Source organism: Acinonyx jubatus, chromosome C1 (assembly GCF_027475565.1).
Source record: "Acinonyx jubatus isolate Ajub_Pintada_27869175 chromosome C1, VMU_Ajub_asm_v1.0, whole genome shotgun sequence".
Classification (NCBI taxonomy): domain Eukaryota; kingdom Metazoa; phylum Chordata; class Mammalia; order Carnivora; family Felidae; genus Acinonyx; species Acinonyx jubatus.
The window spans coordinates 146190244-146208828 of NC_069381.1; the positions used below are offsets into that span (position 1 = coordinate 146190244).

The 18585-nt window shown below is 38.5% G+C and overlaps 1 protein-coding gene across 13 annotated transcripts in view; it reads left to right on the forward strand.

Moving 5' to 3' along the window:
- TANC1 (tetratricopeptide repeat, ankyrin repeat and coiled-coil containing 1) overlaps window positions 1-18585 on the forward strand; it is a 238009-nt gene that overhangs the window by 77561 nt on the left and 141863 nt on the right. The gene's annotated exons all lie outside the window — the stretch shown is intronic.

The window sequence follows — 18585 nt, forward strand, 5'->3', positions numbered from 1 at the left end:
CTACTTAATTTGCCTTGGATTTCATTCCTGTTGATAGAGTTCTGGTGCATATGTAGTCATTGTGACTCTTCACTGCATTCCATGTGATAAACTCCTCTAAGGTTATTTTGGTGGCCACTAGTGGTCTGTTTCTCTTGCTAGGAAAATTACATATTTTTTACCATTATTGTACAATAAAAAAATCTGTTAGCATTGATTGATTTCCCCAAGATGTGCTATTTTACTCTGCAAACTCACGATGATCTGGAGCTGGTTTTCTGAGTTATTGTATACTGAATAACATTGCAGTTTTAATTTCTATTTTTTTAATGTTTATTTATTTAGAGAGAGAGCATCTGTGTGCGCACACATGCCAGGAAGGGGCAGAGCGAGCGAGAGAGAGAGAGAGAAAGAGGGAGAGAGAATCCTAAGCAGGGATACTCCATGCTCACAGTGCAGAGCCCAGCACGGGGCTTGGTCTCACGCATGAATGGTGAGATGATGACCTGAGCCGAGATCAAGAGTTGGACGCTTCACTGACTGAGCCACCAGGCGTCCTGTAATTTCTATTAAAGTATAAGTAAGTACACTTATTACCAAAACATCACTGAATTATAGTTAACTTTTCAATTGAAAAGATGTTGCGGGGCGCCTGGGTGGCTCAGTCGGTTAAGCGTCCGACTTCGGCTCAGGTCACGATCTCGCGGTCCGTGAGTTCGAGCCCCGCGTCAGGCTCTGGGCTGATGGCTCAGAGCCTGGAGGCTGCTTCTGATTCTGTGTCTCCCTCTCTCTCTGCCCCTCCCCCATTCATGCTCTGTCTCTCTCTGTCTCAAAAATAAATAAAAAAACATTAAAAAAAAATTTTAGAAAAGATGTTGTAATAGCTTTTATTACATAATGTTACTATGTAATATGTATGTATGATTCATAATGTATGTTATGTAATGTTAAGGATCATGTTAATATGTGTTGTTTCTGTACTTAAGAGAATAGGTGGGCTTAAACTTTTTAGTTATATGGAATTTAGACACATTTTCTATTAATTAACCCTTAAACCAAAAAGTCTGCAAAATGTCAAACTTACTTGAAAAGTAGAGTCTTTAGGAGTGCCTGGGTGGCTCAGTTGGTTGAGTATCTGACTTTGGCTCAGGTCGTGATCTCACAGTTGTGAGTTCGAGCCCCGCATCCAGCTCTCTTGCTGTCAGTGCAGAGCCTGCTTTGGATTCTCTCTTTCTCTCTCTCTCTCTCTCTCTCTCTCTCTCTCTTTCTGTTCCTCCCCTGCTCATGCTCGCTCTCTCAAATAAATATTTAAAAAAAGATACCCTTTATTGTAAAGTTACTGTTAAGATTCTATTAGAAGCTTCTCATTAATACCTGTATAGCAGATACAAAAAAAAGAAACCAGTTTTTAACGATAGAAACAAGAGACCATATTCTACTTTTAATCTTAAAAAACCAATCCCTACCTTTTGAATAATTAATTAGAATGGTTACTATAGAGATTTTTCAGTACACATGATTTCTATCCAGGAGGATATTCACCCTCTGCTGGGGCAAGGCCAAAATATCCTTCTTTTGATTTCTCTGAAAGCTGTTTAAAAAAATTTCCCTCCCCAGTTTTGGCTTGTCTGACACTCATGCTAGGGACTTTGTTAGTTGCTTCTTTACATGCCTTTGGAATTTTCAGCATTAAATTGGGTCCTAAGCCGTCTATCTAGCTGGAGCTGCCCAACCACTGGCCTGGATCTCCAAGCCAAAACTCCCTACTTTGTAATGGACTCTTTCACAGCAGACCCACGATGCTCTTTGACCAGTGCCAGTAAAATAACAGTACAGTAATGATGTGGGGCACCCTGCCTTTCAGAAGGGCCAGACCGTGAACATAGTTTGCATTTGTAACTTTTCCAGTTTTAGAGCATGTGATTTTGGGTTCATTTCCCCCTCTGGTTGTTAAGAGCAACTACTGTTTTTTTCTGAATCATTTCTTCATAATAATTCCCACACTATGGCTTTTCACTAATGCAAACCAACTTGAAAAAGCAATGGGAACATTTCTCATAAAACATCTGTATGGTATGTGCCTTTTTTCTCTTAACTAGAATCTGGTTGTGGTAGTTGGGGAACAAAGCAGATGGAATTTTAAATCTTGATGAAGTTATGTCACAAGATGATTGAGGAAAATACTCGGAATTTGACCATTCGTATGTTAAGTTCAGTGCCAACTCTCATTATATAAGTAGATCATAGCTAAGTTTCTCTGTAAATTAAAGCTGGTTAATCTATGGAGACTGCTCTGAGACTTGGGTAATAATATCTCCTACAAATGGAAAAATTTTGCTCTCCTGTTTCCAATTAAAACCAATCTTTGTTGCAAAGACAAAGGAAAATTCATTTTTATGTACTTGAACTCACAATTACAGAAATTTAGGAAATATTTATGTCTAAAGTACTGAGCTTCGCTTTTTATACATGTCTTGTAGGTTGTTTTTACAATCTTGAACTATACTTTTTTTTTTTAATCGAATCAGCTTTGAGAATTTGGAAAACATAATCACTGAGTTAAATTTAGTATTCTTCAAAAGAAAGCAGACATTTTTTCAGAAATATATATTGAAAAGTCATTACATCCTCAGTTCCTATCCCTATAAGAAAATGTCACATATGTGTACTTTAAATTATTGGTAAAATTTTAGGTATTGAAATTTGTATGTATATAATGGTATTTGAAATAACGTATGTTGAGTATTAAACTGTTAAAAGCCATTGGGTGAACTCTGAAAATGGTGAAATTCTTTTTTTTAATTATGCTTTTTATAATGTAGGGAATGCTTATAGCTAAGCAAAACGTGTTTTCTGGAGGCTGTTGAACTGTGTTAGAGAATGCAGTATTAAAAACCTGAAAATGTTTTTTGGGAAAGTACATTTGCTTTGTCCCCACCATTCCATCAGTGCAAATGAGTACTGTATTTCTCTTGACCTTGAGTTAGGCCCGAGGGAGCAAAAATCAATATTAAACCACAACGTGGGGAGAGCTAGATGAGTGCATCTATTTTTTTTTTTTCCCTTCCCTGCTCTTATGTTAAGGCCTTGATCTAAAGCAAATGTATTTATTTTGAAGCTCTCCAGAGAGGAGCGACCACGTCTTTTTAAGTGACATTTGCTATCAAAAAACTTTCATGTTACTATTATTAAACCTACTTAATTTAAAGATGAAATAATTGCTGTGAGTATATTGAGAGTATTCTGATATAAGTATGGACCAAGTAAGAGTTTAGAGTCGATAAAAGAGCAATGTAGGGAATTAATATTTTTTCTATAGAACAGCACTGTTTAGAAAACCAATAGGGAAAAGTCCCATTTTATAATAGAAACAAAAACTTTCATAGATCAACCTAAGAAAAAATGTACAAGCCTTACATTGAAAAAAAAAATAAAATGAAATAAAACTTTGCTGAAGCACTTACAGGAAGACTTGAATAAATGGAAAGAAATACTGTGTTTTCCAAGTGGACAAAGGCATTATTTTAAACCGATTAACTCTCATAGAATTACCTATACATTTCATTTAATCACTAATGAAATCCTATTTTATTTTTAAAGACATTGTTTATTTTGTTTTTGAGAGAGAGAGCATATGCATGCAAGTTGGGAAGGGGCTGAGAGAGAGCAGGACAGTTTCTGAAGCCGGCTCTGTGCTGACAGCAGAGAGCCTGATGCAGGGTTTGAACTCACAAACTGTGAGATCATGACCAGAGCCGAAGTCAGATACTTTAACCAGGTGCCCTAAAGACATGGTTCTTTTAGAGCAGTTTTAGGTTCATAGCAAAATTGAGCAGAAGGTACAGAGGTTTCCCATATATCCTCTGCCCCCACTTACTCACAGCCTCCCCCGTGATCAACACCCCCACCAGAGTAGTACATTTGTTATGATAGATGAACCTACACTGACACATCACAATCACCCAAATCCCATAGTTTACATTAGGGTTCACTCTTGATGTGGTACATTCTATGGGTTTGGACAAATGTGTAATGACCTGTACCTATTATAGTATCCTACAGAGTATTTTCACTGCTCAAAAAAATCCTGTCATTTTTTTTTTTTTAACACAACATAGCCAATTGATTTAAAAATTCATCTGGGAGAAAACATGGTTAAGAATAGCCAAAGAATAACTGAAAGTGTGGGGCAAGTGTATCTAAATGACTGAGCCTGGTTCCCATGCTGGGTTCTAGCTGCAGAAGTGGGACAGGTGTGTATTTTGACTTCTTAACTTTTACAGGGTGGACTTCACCTCTCACTGAGACATGCATTGAAGAGGATTCTTCTGTCCTAGACATTGGCAGGTCCCCTCCACTTCAGAAACCAAGCTCAAATCTGTAGGATAGCTCATTGGAATAGCTGCCACTTCCAGAGTGAATCAATGAGTTGGCTAGTTTTTTGGACTTTTTTTTTTTTTCCTATTGGGCTCCCAGAAATGAAACCTAATTTTTTGCTAACATCTTTGATATAATTGCAGCTTACAGTTGCTAGCAGTTTGGGTTTTTTCTTTTAATCCTGGAGACAATGGCATCCTTCTGGAAGCAATAGGCAAGACCTGTTGCCCTCCTAGAGAGGGTTCGTCCCTCTCTCTGTATCCCTCCCTTCTGCTCTGTGCTAAGCTTGAAATCGTAGTCTTTTGCCCTACCCAACTTTTGCAATTGTTCTGTTTTGGTGGGGAAGAAGCTCCAAGTTGAGGAAGAAGAACAAAGTTTGGTGAACTTCTAATTGAAGCACTGCCTCAATTAAAATATAGACTGAGTAAAGAAGGGTTGCTTAATATGCCCAAATAATTGTTTATTAGCCTTTTCCTTTCAGTTTAATTATTTGTGTTCTTTTTTTTCAGCAGGGAGGCTTAGTTTGAAGCAATTTATTAAAAAAAAAAAACACATTTGACCTTCACCTTTTCATCGTTAAAACCCAGCTGGTCGGCTAAGTGCACTTGTAATGGTGTTAATTAAGGCATTGGATAGTCTCTAAACTTGAATGTGTACTGAATTAATCTGTTAGCTTTGCATCTAATCCTTCACTTTGAATTTGTAGTAAAAGGAAGCTGTTTGCCTCTAAAGTTTAAAAGCCACTGATGTGATTGTTAAATGTGGTATTTTAAGCCATTCCAGGCTGCAGTCTGGTTTTCAGTGGTACCTTCTAAAAATGCCTCCATACAAACGATGCTTTGTTTTATCCGGAAAATATGAAGCTGCTTTTGATTATTCTGTGCTGCATTGCCCATTTTCTGTGGTTGTGGACTATTATTTAGGAATTTAGTGCAGTGACTGTCTTGCTGAGCTATGGATATATGGTATCGTGTTGTTAACGGACTCCAAAAATGTTTCCCAAGCAACAAAACAGGCAGAAATAGTTCAATCTAAAGGTATTGTATTTCTCTTTACCAGGGCACTTAAGAAAATTCTGTAAAATATTGGGACATGATATAAAAACAGAATAGAAACCAGGTTGGTTTTTGGTAAAGTCAGGAATGCTGTTCCCTCTGGTTTGATTGGTTCCTTCACCATTTTTTCTTGGTTGTCTGTACATGTCTCAAAGTCTATAAAAAGCACAGACTTTGGAATTAGAAGTCACAGATTCAAATCCCAGCTTGATCACCTCCTAGTTTACTTGAATTTGGACAAATTTATTCACTAAGCTACCTTACAGGGGTGTTGTCAGGGTTAAATACAAGGACCTTTTTGCAGAAGTCTCACTTGACACATGGCTTCTGCTAAATATTCAGTAGAGCTTTGCTTTCCTTAGAACACTGTGTGGTGCCTTGAAGAACAAACAAAACCCTTGTAAAGCTTCTTGTTCTTTCCTTGAAGAGAAGGTGGGACTGCTCTCAGGAGTGATGTTCTAGAAGCTTCTTTCCATGACTTCCCATTTCCAAATACTCTGCCATCGCCTTTGCATACTGAAGTCTTTTTGTGCCATCTTTACCCTTTCCCTCATAATAAAACTGAGAAAGCTGAGTCATTTGTCTGTTGTATGGTGGTCTATTCTTTAGAAGTCCTTTACCTTTTCGCCTATATCAAGTACTGCCATTTTATCCTTTTTCTTTGTGAAATTAAATGAAAAGCCTCTTTCCTTTGCTTAAAGAGATTTTGGGAGTCAGCGAGCAGCTTTAAGAATAGATTTCTAAGTACAGTTTATGTAGTTTCTGAGATGTTTCATTTCAACACTTCCTTAATTAATGAAGGTCTTCCTGTTTAGAAGGCTCTGCCTTCCATCCTCTTTGTACCTTTTCCATATGTTTTAGGGAACTATAAAGGATGAAAGAGAGAAGGAAGAGAACAAATACTTAGCATTTATCATGTGTTAGGTGCCTACACATAATGGACCAAGCTGGTTCATCCTGAACAGCCTGTTTCCTGTGAAGGGCATAATTAGTGAAAGCTCTGGACACAGAAAGTGAAATCAAGACCCCGCCTGGATCTTCTTTGTTTTTTGGCCAGTAAGACTTCCAAGACTTCCATCATAAAGTTTGTGGCAGAATTCTCAAACAACAGCACTTATTTACTTGGGTCCTTCTTTGCATGTATAGTTGACCATGAAACAATGCAGGGATTAGGGATTCCCGACCCCCACATAGTTGAAAATCAACATGTAACTTTCCACTCCCCAAAACTTAACTACTAATAACCTGTTGGACTGGAAGCCTTATCAATAACATAAACAGTCTATTTATACATAGTATTATATGCTGTATTCTTAAAATAAGGTAAGCTAGAAAAAAAATTTGCTAGGAAAATCCTAAGGAAGAGAAAAATATATATTTACAGTACTGACTGTATTTATTGAAGAAAAAAAATCCACGTATAAGTGGACCAATGCAGTTCAAACCTGTGTTGTTCAAGGGCCAACTGTATATGTGTAAATGTAGTAGGAAACTTAATAGAGAAATACAAAGTAACAACTCAGAGTCCAGTTTTTTGGGTCAAACCTAATTTCATTTATAAATACCATATTAAAAAAATTTTTTTAATGTTTATTTTTGAGAGAGAGAGGGAGACAGAGTACAAGTGGGGGAGGGGCAGAGAAAGAGGGCGGCACAGAATTTGAAGCAGGCTCCAGGCTCTGAGCTGTCAGCACAGAGTCTGATGCTGAGCTCGAACCCACAAACACAAGATCATGATGTGAGCGGAAGTTGGATGCTTAACCGACTGAGTCACCCAGGAGCCCCTAAATATTTTTTATTTTTTTATTTTAATTTTTTAAAATACTTCCTTTGAGGGAGACAGTGTGTGTGTGCAAGTGGAGGAGGAGCTGAGAGAGAGGGAGAAAGCAAATCCCAAGCAGGCTCCGCGCTGTCTGAGCAGAGCCTGACATGAGGTTCAGTTCTACCAACCATGAGAATCATGATCCAAGCTGAAATTAAGAGTCAGTTGCTTAACCGAATGACCCACCCAGGCGCCCCTGGTTTTTATTTATTGTTTTATTTTATTAAAAAAATTTTTTTTAATGTTTATTTATTTTTGAGGGAGAGAGACAGAGCATGAGCAGGGGAGGGGCAGAGAGTGAGGGAGGCACAGGATCGGAAGCAGGCTCCGAGCCAGCAGCACAGAGCCTGATGCGGGGCTCGAACTCACAAGCTGTGGAATCATGACCTGAGCTGAAGTCAGATGTTCAACTGACTGAGCCACCCAGGCACCCCTGGTTTTTATTTTTTTAAGTAGGCATCGTGCCCAGCATGGAATCCAATGCAAGGCTTGAACTCATGACCCTGAGATCAAGAATTGGATACCTAACTGAGCCACCCAGATGCCCCTATCAATACTTTTTAAAAAATAAAGTTGCTTTTCTGTAAACAAATAAACCCCCCAAACAATGGTCTTATTTTCTATATATCAAGTTTATAAAGAATTTTGTCATGTGTAATTTCTTAATTCTCATAGAAGCTCTATATTTGAATTTTTACGTGACCAATTTGCATTTTCTAGGAGAATTCCAAGGTTTTATTTCTCTTCTACAGGAATATAAAAATCTTGATTTCATATAATCTACTGGAAAATATAGTTTCTGAGGGGGGAGGTAAGCTACCAAAGATTTGATCTAGATTGACTTTTTTTTTTTTTCTTTTTGTTCTGTGAAGGATGATATGAACTTATTATTCCCCTTAGGAGGGTGAGGCTTTGACCTTGCATTTGTCCTGCAGCTGATGGATGGCCCCTAGGGGTAATCAGTTGGGTAGCCCCTAGCCTTGGTGTAGAGCTTTAAATTGAGAAACCTTTATTCACATCTGAAATCATGGCATTAGAAAGTAGGTCTCTATCCCACATTTCTCCCTGCTTTGGTAGCAGGCTAGTTGTGAAACAGCCATTAAAGGTGCTGGTGTAGACTCGGAGAATTCTTTTTTTTTTTTTTTTTTAATTTTAAAGTTTATGTATTTTTGAGAGAGAGTGTGAGTGGGGAAGGGGCAGAGAGAGGAGGAGACACAGAATCTGAAGCAGGCTCCAGGCTCTGAGCTGTCAGTACAGAGCTTGATGCGGGCCTCGAACCTATGAACTGTGGGATCATGACTCGAGCTGAAGTCGGATGCCTAGCCAACTGAGCCACCCAGATGTGCCCCTAGAGTTGGAGAATTTTTAAGTTTTGGCGACCACAGCGCTATTTTAGGGGTAAAAATAAGACATGAGCAGTTGGTTTTTAATTCTTTACTTTCAAGTTTATTTATGCCAAAGTTTCCCATCTTTTTTTTTTAAATTTTTTTTTTTTAACGTTTATTTATTTTTGAGACAGAGAGAGACAGAGCATGAACAGGGGAGGGGCAGAGAGAGAGGGAGACACAGAATCTGAAACAGGCTGCAGGCTCTGAGCGGTCAGCACAGAGCCTGACGTGGGGCTCGAACTCACAGGCCGTGAGATCATGACCTGAGCCGAAGTCGGACGCTTAACCGACCAAGCCACCCAGGCGCCCCAAAAGTTTCCCATCTTTAAGGGAGTTTGGGGACACCAAACTGCTGGATTTGGTATATAATGACGGTCTTTGTGTCCTGAGACTGTCCTGGAACACAGAGTACTTAGGAAGGATGATGTCTCTGATAGGGGATACATACATAGGTGGCTGTAATAGTTTGAGCACTTGTCTGGAGTTTTTATAGATAAGGAGCCGACCGGCAGCAGAGGCTAGGAGCCAGGATGCAAACTCCTGAGTAAGGATGGGAGAGAGCTACCTGTATACTGCTGATTTCCGATGATTGCACTTCTCTTTCAGTTCTCAAAATTGAACAATTTGTATGTTAATAATTTTTGTCTTTGGGCACCTGGGTGGCTCAGTTGGTTAAGTGTCTGATTTCAGCTCAGGTCATGATTTCACGGTTCATGAATTTGAGCCCCAAATCGGGCTCTGCGTTGACAGTGACAGTCACGATGGGATTCTCTCTCCTTCTGTCTCTGCCCCTCCCCTGCTAACAGTCTCTCTCTCACAGAAATTAAATAAATAAACTTTAAAAGGGGCTTCTTTGTCCCTACCTCTCACCGCCCCCCCAAGAAAATTTTGTAGATAACTTTTGAGTTATATAGAAAATTTATTTCCAAGTGTCAGATATTAAAAATATATATATTTGTTTGATGGTATGTTTTCTTATTGTCTTAGTTCATGCTGCCATAACAAAATACCATGGACTGAGTGGCTTAAAAAACGAATTTATTTTCTCACAGTTCTGGAGGCCAGATGTCTGATACCAGAGCACCAGTATTGTTGGGTTTTGGGGAAGACTCTGTTTTGTAGACGGTTGCCTTCTTGTGTCCTCAAATGGTGAGAGAGACCACAAGCTCTCTGGTACCCCTTCTTAGAAGGACACTAATTCCATCATGAGGGCCCCACCCTCGTGATGTCATTTAAAACTAATTATCTCCCAAGGGCCCCATCTCCAAATACCATCATATGGGGATTTGGGGCTTCAATAAATGAATTTTCAGGGGACACAATTCAGCCCACAGCACTTGTCTCTATTCTAATTACAAATGTAATATTGTATTTCATTGATTATAAAACACACCATTATTTCATGTACCTCTAAGGAAGAAAGACCTACTGACCTACTGACATAATACTTTATTAATTAAAATGTTCATTTGACTTGTTTTCCCTTTTTCAGAGAGTTATTTTTACATATCTTAATCTTTTTCATAAAACTGAAAGAAAATATAAACAGGTTGGTTAAGGCATTTCTAATTTATATTCAGAGCCTTATTTTTGTAAGTCCTTATTTTTTTTTAACCTAGTTGTCACCATCCATTTTTCTACACACTACATTATCTTACCTGCCTTTGAGAGCATTAATGATAGAGTGTTTTTTGAGTCGGTTACTATATTCTCCAGGGCTTTCTTCCAAGCTGAAGATCTTCATTCTGCATATTTGTTACTATCCTTTCATGATCTTCAAAGGAGATTTTAATGGAAAGTTTTCAGATAAAATCCAGGGTTCTTCTTCATTCCACAGTTGATCTTAAGTGCTTTGTTGACTGAAACCTGGAAAGGCTTAAAATTGTCTAGTCACCCTAGGTTTGTGGTCAGTGGCCTCCACATTACAATCACTGCTTGGCTGATAGTGATTTTTAAGATGCCATCGACTGTTAGCATACATTTTGGTAGTGAAAACAAATATAGGTCTTTGAATCTATGCCCAATATAGCATGTGTTTATTGTAAAAAATTTGGAAAATACTAATAAGAATAAAGAAAAAAACCCAGGATATTCCTTGTCTTTTGCCTTACCTCTCCAATGCCATTAGTCTTTGATCAATGCCTAATATTTTATTGAACTCATATACCATGATTTTGCTTGGGTATGTGCTTTTCTCATTCATTGAAAACAAAACAGAAACAACCTCTGGAAAATAGGTATCTGTATACAAATCTCTGATTATTTTAGTAGAATGTTTCTAGGCAAGGAATTAATAGTGCAAGTAAGCAAACTTTTCAGAAGCTGGTCGTACCTCTTGCCAAATTGTTTTCCAGGAGGATTGTATTGATTGCCACCTGTGTAAGCAGTATGTGCATGTGCCTGCTTGTGTGACTCTTACTAGTATTGGGTATTTGTAGGTTTTAACAATCTTTGCCAATTTTATAACTTAAAACATGTTATTTGCTTTTAATTAGCTTTTTTTTTTTTAGATTGGTAGACCTCTTAAGTATTTAGTGCCCATTTATATTTTCTCTTTATTGTCTTTTTATGCCCGTGTCTAGTTGACTCTTGAACAACATGGGGGTTAGAGACACCAACCCTCCACCTCCCTCCCTACCACAGTCAAAAATTCGAGTATAACTTTTGACTCCCCAAAACTTAATTAATAGCCTGTTTTTGACCAGACTTCTTGATAACATAAACATTAACACATTTTGTATATTTATTACTGTATTCTTAAAAAACAATAAGCTAGAGAAAAAAAAGGTTAAAATCATAAAGAAAATATTTACAATATTTACAATATTGTACTGTATTTACTGAAAAAAAATCTGTACTGTATTTACTGAAAAATTTACAATATTTACAATATTGTACTGTATTTACTGAAAAAAAAAATCTGCACTTAAGTGGACCCATGCAGTTCAAATCCGTGTTGTTCAAGAATCAACTGTTTATTTTTTTTTATCTGTTGGGAATGTGAGAGGCTCTTCATTCTGGTTCTTCTCTTTTCCTAGTATGGCCCCTGGTATGTCAGAATGGGTTTCTTTATAAAGTCACTCACCAAAGAATTTTTATTGAACTTACTAAAACTTGCCTGTGTTCCATTGGTAGAAGTGTCCCCTGCATTGTTGAAGTTTCAGTTTGTGCTGAGGCTGGAGATATGTTAGTCTGATTGGTTCTATTTAATAAATTTATAGAGAAACCAAAATAAAAGCATAAAACCAACTCAAAATGAATCATCAAGTTTTTCACAGTACTTGATAGCATTCTGTCTCTGTGCACAGTCAAAAAGTCTAAATACCTCCTACCACCTGGAGGTGCCCGAAGCTGGACTCCTGGTGAGTTGCTAACAGCAGGCAGGGATAGTTCCAGATAATTGGCATCTCCTTAATAAATTGCTGTATTCTCAAGTGTAAAAGTTTTTAATCCATGGCTTAAAATCTTAGATTGTTATGTGTAGGGATTCTTTTTCAAACTAAGGTAAAATAATGAAAGGATTTAGATCTAGAGGAGTCTTAAGAAATTCACTGTCTTCATTTTTTTGAGGAATATTTGGAAAAGAGGCACTGAGCAACTGTCCAGCATTACATAGCTAGTTAAAACAAACATGGAGTCCAAGTGTAGTTTCTGACTCCAGACTAGTTCAGTTTCTATGTCTCTGGCTAGCTGCATTATTTTTGTTTCTAGCACTGAATAAATAGAAAACCTGTCCCTGAGATAGAAGATAGATTTCCTATATATTTATAATTTTTCTCTACAGGGATTATTTTGATTTCCACCCTGCCCCAGCCCCAAAGGATTATTTCTGAGTTTCTTACGTGGTCTTTATCTAGACCCAGTAACTGTGAGTGATATGTCTTCTTTTTCTTTATCTTAAGGACCATTTCTGCTTGGTGTCTTTGAGACTGTTACAAATCAGCCCTATTTAGTTTTTGTAAAGCCATTAAAATACCGTAAATGTAATAGTTAAATATAATGCAATTATTTTTTAAAAAGCTATACAATGGTATTAGAAATAGACAGCATTCCTATTTCTTCTCGGCTTTTTCCTTTGTACTCCCTAAAGGCAATTAACATTCATAGTTTATTTGATCTTTCTAAGTATTTTCTATGCATATATGTGTATATGTACACACATATGTACATGTGTAGATCCTTAAGAAAATCCAGACTTTACAGTGTTTATTTTGCAGATTTGTTGATTGTGTTTTTAGACCTTTTTCATATTAGCACACACTAATATATAGGCTTTAAAAAGTTGCTCAGTATTTATTACATTGGACAGGTAGCATGTGGTTTCTTTATTCCCCTGTTGACGGTTGTATCTCTTTTGTTGTCATCATTATCATTAGTACTAGACTGAACTTCCTTGTACATACCTGTCTGCGCTTTCATAAAAATAACTATAAGAAAAAGTTAGTTAACAAGTTTGTTCATTTATAAACTTCCTAGATTTTTGTCAAATTGCCCTTCAAAAAGATGGCATTAAATTTACAACTCCACTTGTGGGACTCCTGGCTGGCTCAATTGGTTAAGTGTCCAACTCTTGGTTTTGGCTCAGGTCATGATCTCACCATCATGAGATCATCTGGGCTTGGTGCGGAGCCCAGCTTCCGTATCTTTCTCTCCCTTTCATTATGCTCCACCTCCCTCAAAATAAATAAACTTAAAACCTGTAAAATAAAAATGTATAGTTCCACTTTCAATATATGAAAATATCTCTTTATACACTTACTAACATGGGTTATAATCAAATTATTTCATCTTTGCAGTGTGATAGGCAAAATTTGTATCTCATTGTTTTAATTATGCGGTTCTTCAGAATGAATTCATATACATTTTTCTGTTTATTGGCTGTTTGAAATCCTACTGCCTGGATTTGTATCCTAGCTCTATAGTTTGCCAGCTGTGTGAACATGAGCAAATTACTTAACCTTTCTGTGCTTCCTGGGTCACTTATGAGGATTAAATGAGTTAATATTTATAAAAGGCTTAAATCTGTGCTTGACATATAGTATATGTTATATGAGTATTTGTCATAAAGATTTAAGTTTTTTTTCTCTCTTGCCTGTATGTTTACCTATTTTTCTGTTGGGTTCACTGTTTTAAATTTGTTTTAAAATTTGGTAAGTGGTGAACCATTAATTGTTTACCAGCTGGAGTTCTAAGCAAGTTACACATGTCCTGTTTAATTTTGAACTATAAACCCTAAAAGGATTCATACAAGTCATCCTTCGTTTTTGGTAGGATTAAGTGAAGGCTTTTGTTTTAATTCTGTAAGTTCAGTGTTGAAAACTGACTGAGAGGTTACACATCATTATTTCAGGGAGGTCAGCTCTCTCTCTTTCCCTGCTTTGTGTGAGAGTTTTGATGCGCTAATCTGATTAAACCTTCTAAAGCTACATCCTTAGCTCTAAGATTGTTAAGATTAAAGGTTCTCGAGTTTTTCCCCCTTTATCCATTAAATGGTTTCCATGGTTATTGGACTTCGCAAACCGTACTTCAAATCCCTTGTTCTTTGTGGAAGCGGCGTCTCCAAGAAGAACAACACTCTGCTGCTTTGGCTTCAGGAAACTTGGAGTTCTGGTTTAATGTAGCTACTAGCTCTCTGTGAACAAGTGTTTCACTTTTCTGAAGCTCTGTTTCCTTGCCTGTAAAATGAAGGTAATCGTCTGTCATATACTAATTGTAAAGGTCAGATGAAGCTGTGTTGTTTTGTTTTGTTTGTTTTAACTTCTGGCGCAGTAATATTGGTGATGTGGGGAATTTGTTTTGTTTTTAACCACATGGTATTCTTGGTTTGGGGGAAATGCCCATTAAGTGAGAAAATAAAATACACTCATATGAATATTTAAACTTATATCCGGAGTTTTTGATACTCAAGTGTTGTGAGGGAGGGGTGCAATACCTCTTTTTCTTCCTCAAATATATTAAAGAAACTAGGAAGTGAATCCCCTGGGAGAGGATATGGTGGCACTGATAAAAGTTGCTCTTTGAGTACTTATTATGTATCAGACAGTGTGCTAAATGCTTATAAACAGTTATGCCATATCATGGATGGGGTATTAAGTAGAGCTTAAAGAGCTGATTTAAGACTGTGCAGTTACTAAGTGGCAGAGCCAAGATTCGAACCCAGTTTGTCTCCAAAGGCTGTGTTCTCTCTAGTATAGCAGCCAGGTTGCCTAAGTTCAGTTCCGTTTTAAAATCTGCAAAATGGAGATAACAACAGTATCTGTCTTCTAGGGGTGTTGGTTTTTCTGATGATCCAGTGAGTTAAAGGGCTTAGAACAGTGCCTGGACCATAGTGAGCATTTTAGGCTTGCTCTTATTGTAATTGATGGTACTTTCTGTATCATTCTGGGTCTTTTTCCCCCCCACCCCTTAATCTCCTCCTTTAGCATTTAATAAGTGGCAGCCTCTTGGATATTTTTGTTTCTTTGCCTGTGTGGCAGACACAGCCCTGGCCGTTTCATCTGGTGCAGATGGAGGAAAGCCGTGGTGATGGGCCTGGCCTTAGCAAAGTGCTGTGGGGGCAGTTGCTGTAAATAGTCTGAGATGGCATGTGCTGGCTAGGACAGGGAAGGGGGAAAGGATTTGAGCCCCAAACACAAGGACCCTCCACCAGAAGCCTCTTTATCTGCCAAGAGAAGATGTGTGTGCACTCAAAGGTATAGTGCCTGCATGATTTGGTGTTCACCTTGCCTTTATAAGAGTGTGCTCTAGTATAATTGTCTAGTGCATTAATTGCCAAATGTGGCTGATTCACTGGAGGCATTTGTGAGTTAAATTCCCATCCTGCGTATTGGATCACTCCTCAGTGGTGGGACCCGAGCATCTGTATTTGTAATTTTTTTAAGTTTATTTATTTATTTTGAGAGAGAGTGTGTGTGCACATGTGTGTGAGTGGGGAGGGGCAGAGAGAACCTCAAGCAGACTCCATGCTGTCAGCACAGAGCCCGACGTGGGGCCCGATCCCATGAATCATGAGATCATGACCTGAGCTGAAATCAAGAGTCAGATGCTTAATCGACTGAGCCACCCAGGTGCCCCTATAATGGCTTTTGAATGGTTAGCCAGGTTTGAGAGCCACTAGGATGCTGTTTGTTTCTGAGTCTGTGCAGGGCCACCCCCAGCCAGCCATGGCAGAAGTGTGTGTGTGTGTGTGTGTGTGTGTGTTGTGTGTGTGTGTGTGTGTGTGTATGTGTATGACTTTGAAAAGTCTTGGGAGAAGGAACTTCCCCATTATCTAATCAACCCCATTCTTGGCAGCCCTCTAAAGATGAATTGGAAATACAGGTCTACAAGCAGGTGAGTGATAAGGGTTCCATTCCAGAAATAACCAGGGACAGGATTTCATCAAATTAATTTGTTAGCTATATTTTATTTGGGTCTTGTGTTTATGTCGATGCCTCATCAATATTTGCTTATTCTCATGCTTCGAAGTTACATACACAGGAAGTAATAGCTATTGAATGTAATTTTGATATTTAATTTACATGCAGCTTAATGGAAGTTGTTAGAGGGCTGTGTTTCCCAGTGCAGTGCTCAGAGAATGAATGGAGTAGCTCACATTCCATTTTATAGTCGAGAAATCATGATTAGAGTGGAATGTGAATATGGTTAGCTGTGGTGAGACAATATTGACATTGTTGCTAAGATATTGTACCAGACATGTCATTGAGGCTGCTTTTTTTCTGAAACTGAGTGATGCTCCCCCCCCCCAACACCCCCCCTCCCCTGCCCCAATTTGTGGTGGTGGTGGTGCTGGTGAAGCAGGAATATAGCAAATAAAATAACAGATGCAGAAAATGTCTTCTCATTCTCCCACTCCCTGCCCCGCAGTACAGGCCTGAAAAGGATCTTGTTAAACAGCCACATGTACACAATTGATTTAGTCTGCTTTTTTCTAGGATGTGTGCTGAATTGGTTACATTGCATTTTTAACGTGTTTTTGTAGGGAAGAAACTTTCAGGACTGCCTAGAAACTTGGAGGCATTTCCCCCCAAATGTTTATAGATCCCATTTTCCTTGTAAGGAGTTGAAATGAGATAAATGGTGGCAGCTCCCTCTTCTCCTTCCTTTCTCTTGTAACAAGGCCTGTTGGCAGGAGTATTGCTGATGGGCCTGCCAGGGTTTGGATTTGAGTAGTCAGTGAGGGGGTGGTGTGCTGGTTATGGTATTGTTCTAAAAGTCTTTTTCCCTCCACTTACTTTTCCACCCCCAAAATGTCATCGTGTCCAATATGACAGAATGTTCCTGGTGATTATCATTCAGGGAAACATGACTTGCTAAATTATCTGTGGATGACAGTCAGAATTTCTTAAGCACTGAAAAGCATTCCATGCTTGGTACACACCTTGGTTAGGAGATCCATGGTGTACACAGAAGCAGGCCAGTGTAAAGCCATGATGCAGAACTCTGTGGGTCAGACTGCCTGGGTTCAAATCCACATGTAGCACTTACAGGCTGTGGGGCCCTAGGCAGCTCACTTAGTAGGCTCCCTAAGCAATAGTTTTCTCAGCTATAGCCCAGGAGCAATGCCACCAAATGGAATAGGATGAATAAATAAGCTAACATGTATACAGTGCTTAGCAAGATGTCTGGTACACAAAGTAAGGCCTTTACTGCTAACTTAATCACCCTCATTATTATTAGGACAGTTACATTTGATGAACATGTATATCTCGTTAGAGCAGAGAACTGTCTGTAAATCCTGATGTGTTACTTGGGTACTTCCTGCAATGTGAAATTCCAGGGTAAGTGAGCTCCAGCAGTCATAGTGGGGCTAAGCGTGTAACTGAGATGGAGAATAGCTTGAGGAGTTGGATATTCAATGGGTAGCTGCAGTCCTCAGGGCTGCCTCCTTGCAGTTCCAAGGCACCATTCACATAGATGTGAGACATGCAGCACAGTGATCCTACTGTCATTCTTCCTCACATCACACTCAAGATCTACAGAAAAAGTGGAGTTTTCTATGGTATAAGAAGTCATATTCAGGATATTGTTTTTGAGAAAGTTTAATGTTGAGAGAAGTTTGGTTGGAGATTGGAGGTTGTAAGCAGAGAAATCAGAGTGTAGACAGAGCTGGGGCAGTGAGGTTCTATTAAGTACTTTGAAGTATATAGGACAAGGAACTGGATCTTGGACTGCACAATGACCATAGAATACAGCCAGAACAGACCTTCCCTGTGAGACCAACCAATAAGGAAGACTTTTTGATGTCTGTAAGACCTGGGGAAAAGAGGACCATAGACAGTTTAAGCTACATGGACAAGGGCAAGTCTGAGCCAGGTGGTTGAGTAGGCATAGTTGGAGGTACATGGATAAGGGAAAAGTGAGTCTCTGTTCCTGGGGAAGGGTATTCATAAGAGCAATAACTTGGCAGGTATCTAGCAGAGGCTTACTGGGAAACCTCCAGAAGTAGAAAGAGATAGGTACAAATTTATGTTTCAAATAAATGTTTGATGGAAAATAAATTGTGTTTTCTTTTTCTTTTTTTAAACAATCTTTTTTAATGTTTATTCTTGAGAGACAGGGGGAGACACAGAATCTGAAGCAGGCTCCACAGACTCCAAGCTGTCAGTCAGCACAGAGCCTGATGTGGGGCTCGAACCCGCAGACCGTGAGATCATGACCTGGGCCGAAGTCAGACAGTCAATTGACTGAGCCACCCAGAAGCCCCAAGTGTGTTTTCTTATAAAACATTCTCATTATAAAAATGTCAGAAGATGTGTCAAACGAAAAATGTAAAAGGGAAAAACCATTGCGGCTTCCACCCCCTTAAGAATAACCATCAACATTTTATCAAACCTTCTTCTGGCTTTTGGTTGTGCATATTCTTTTCCCATTGGTATACAGCATAACAAAATTGTGTATACTGGCTTAAATGTTGCTCCCTTTGTTTTTTTTTTTTTTAAAGTTGATCATATGGTAAACTCAA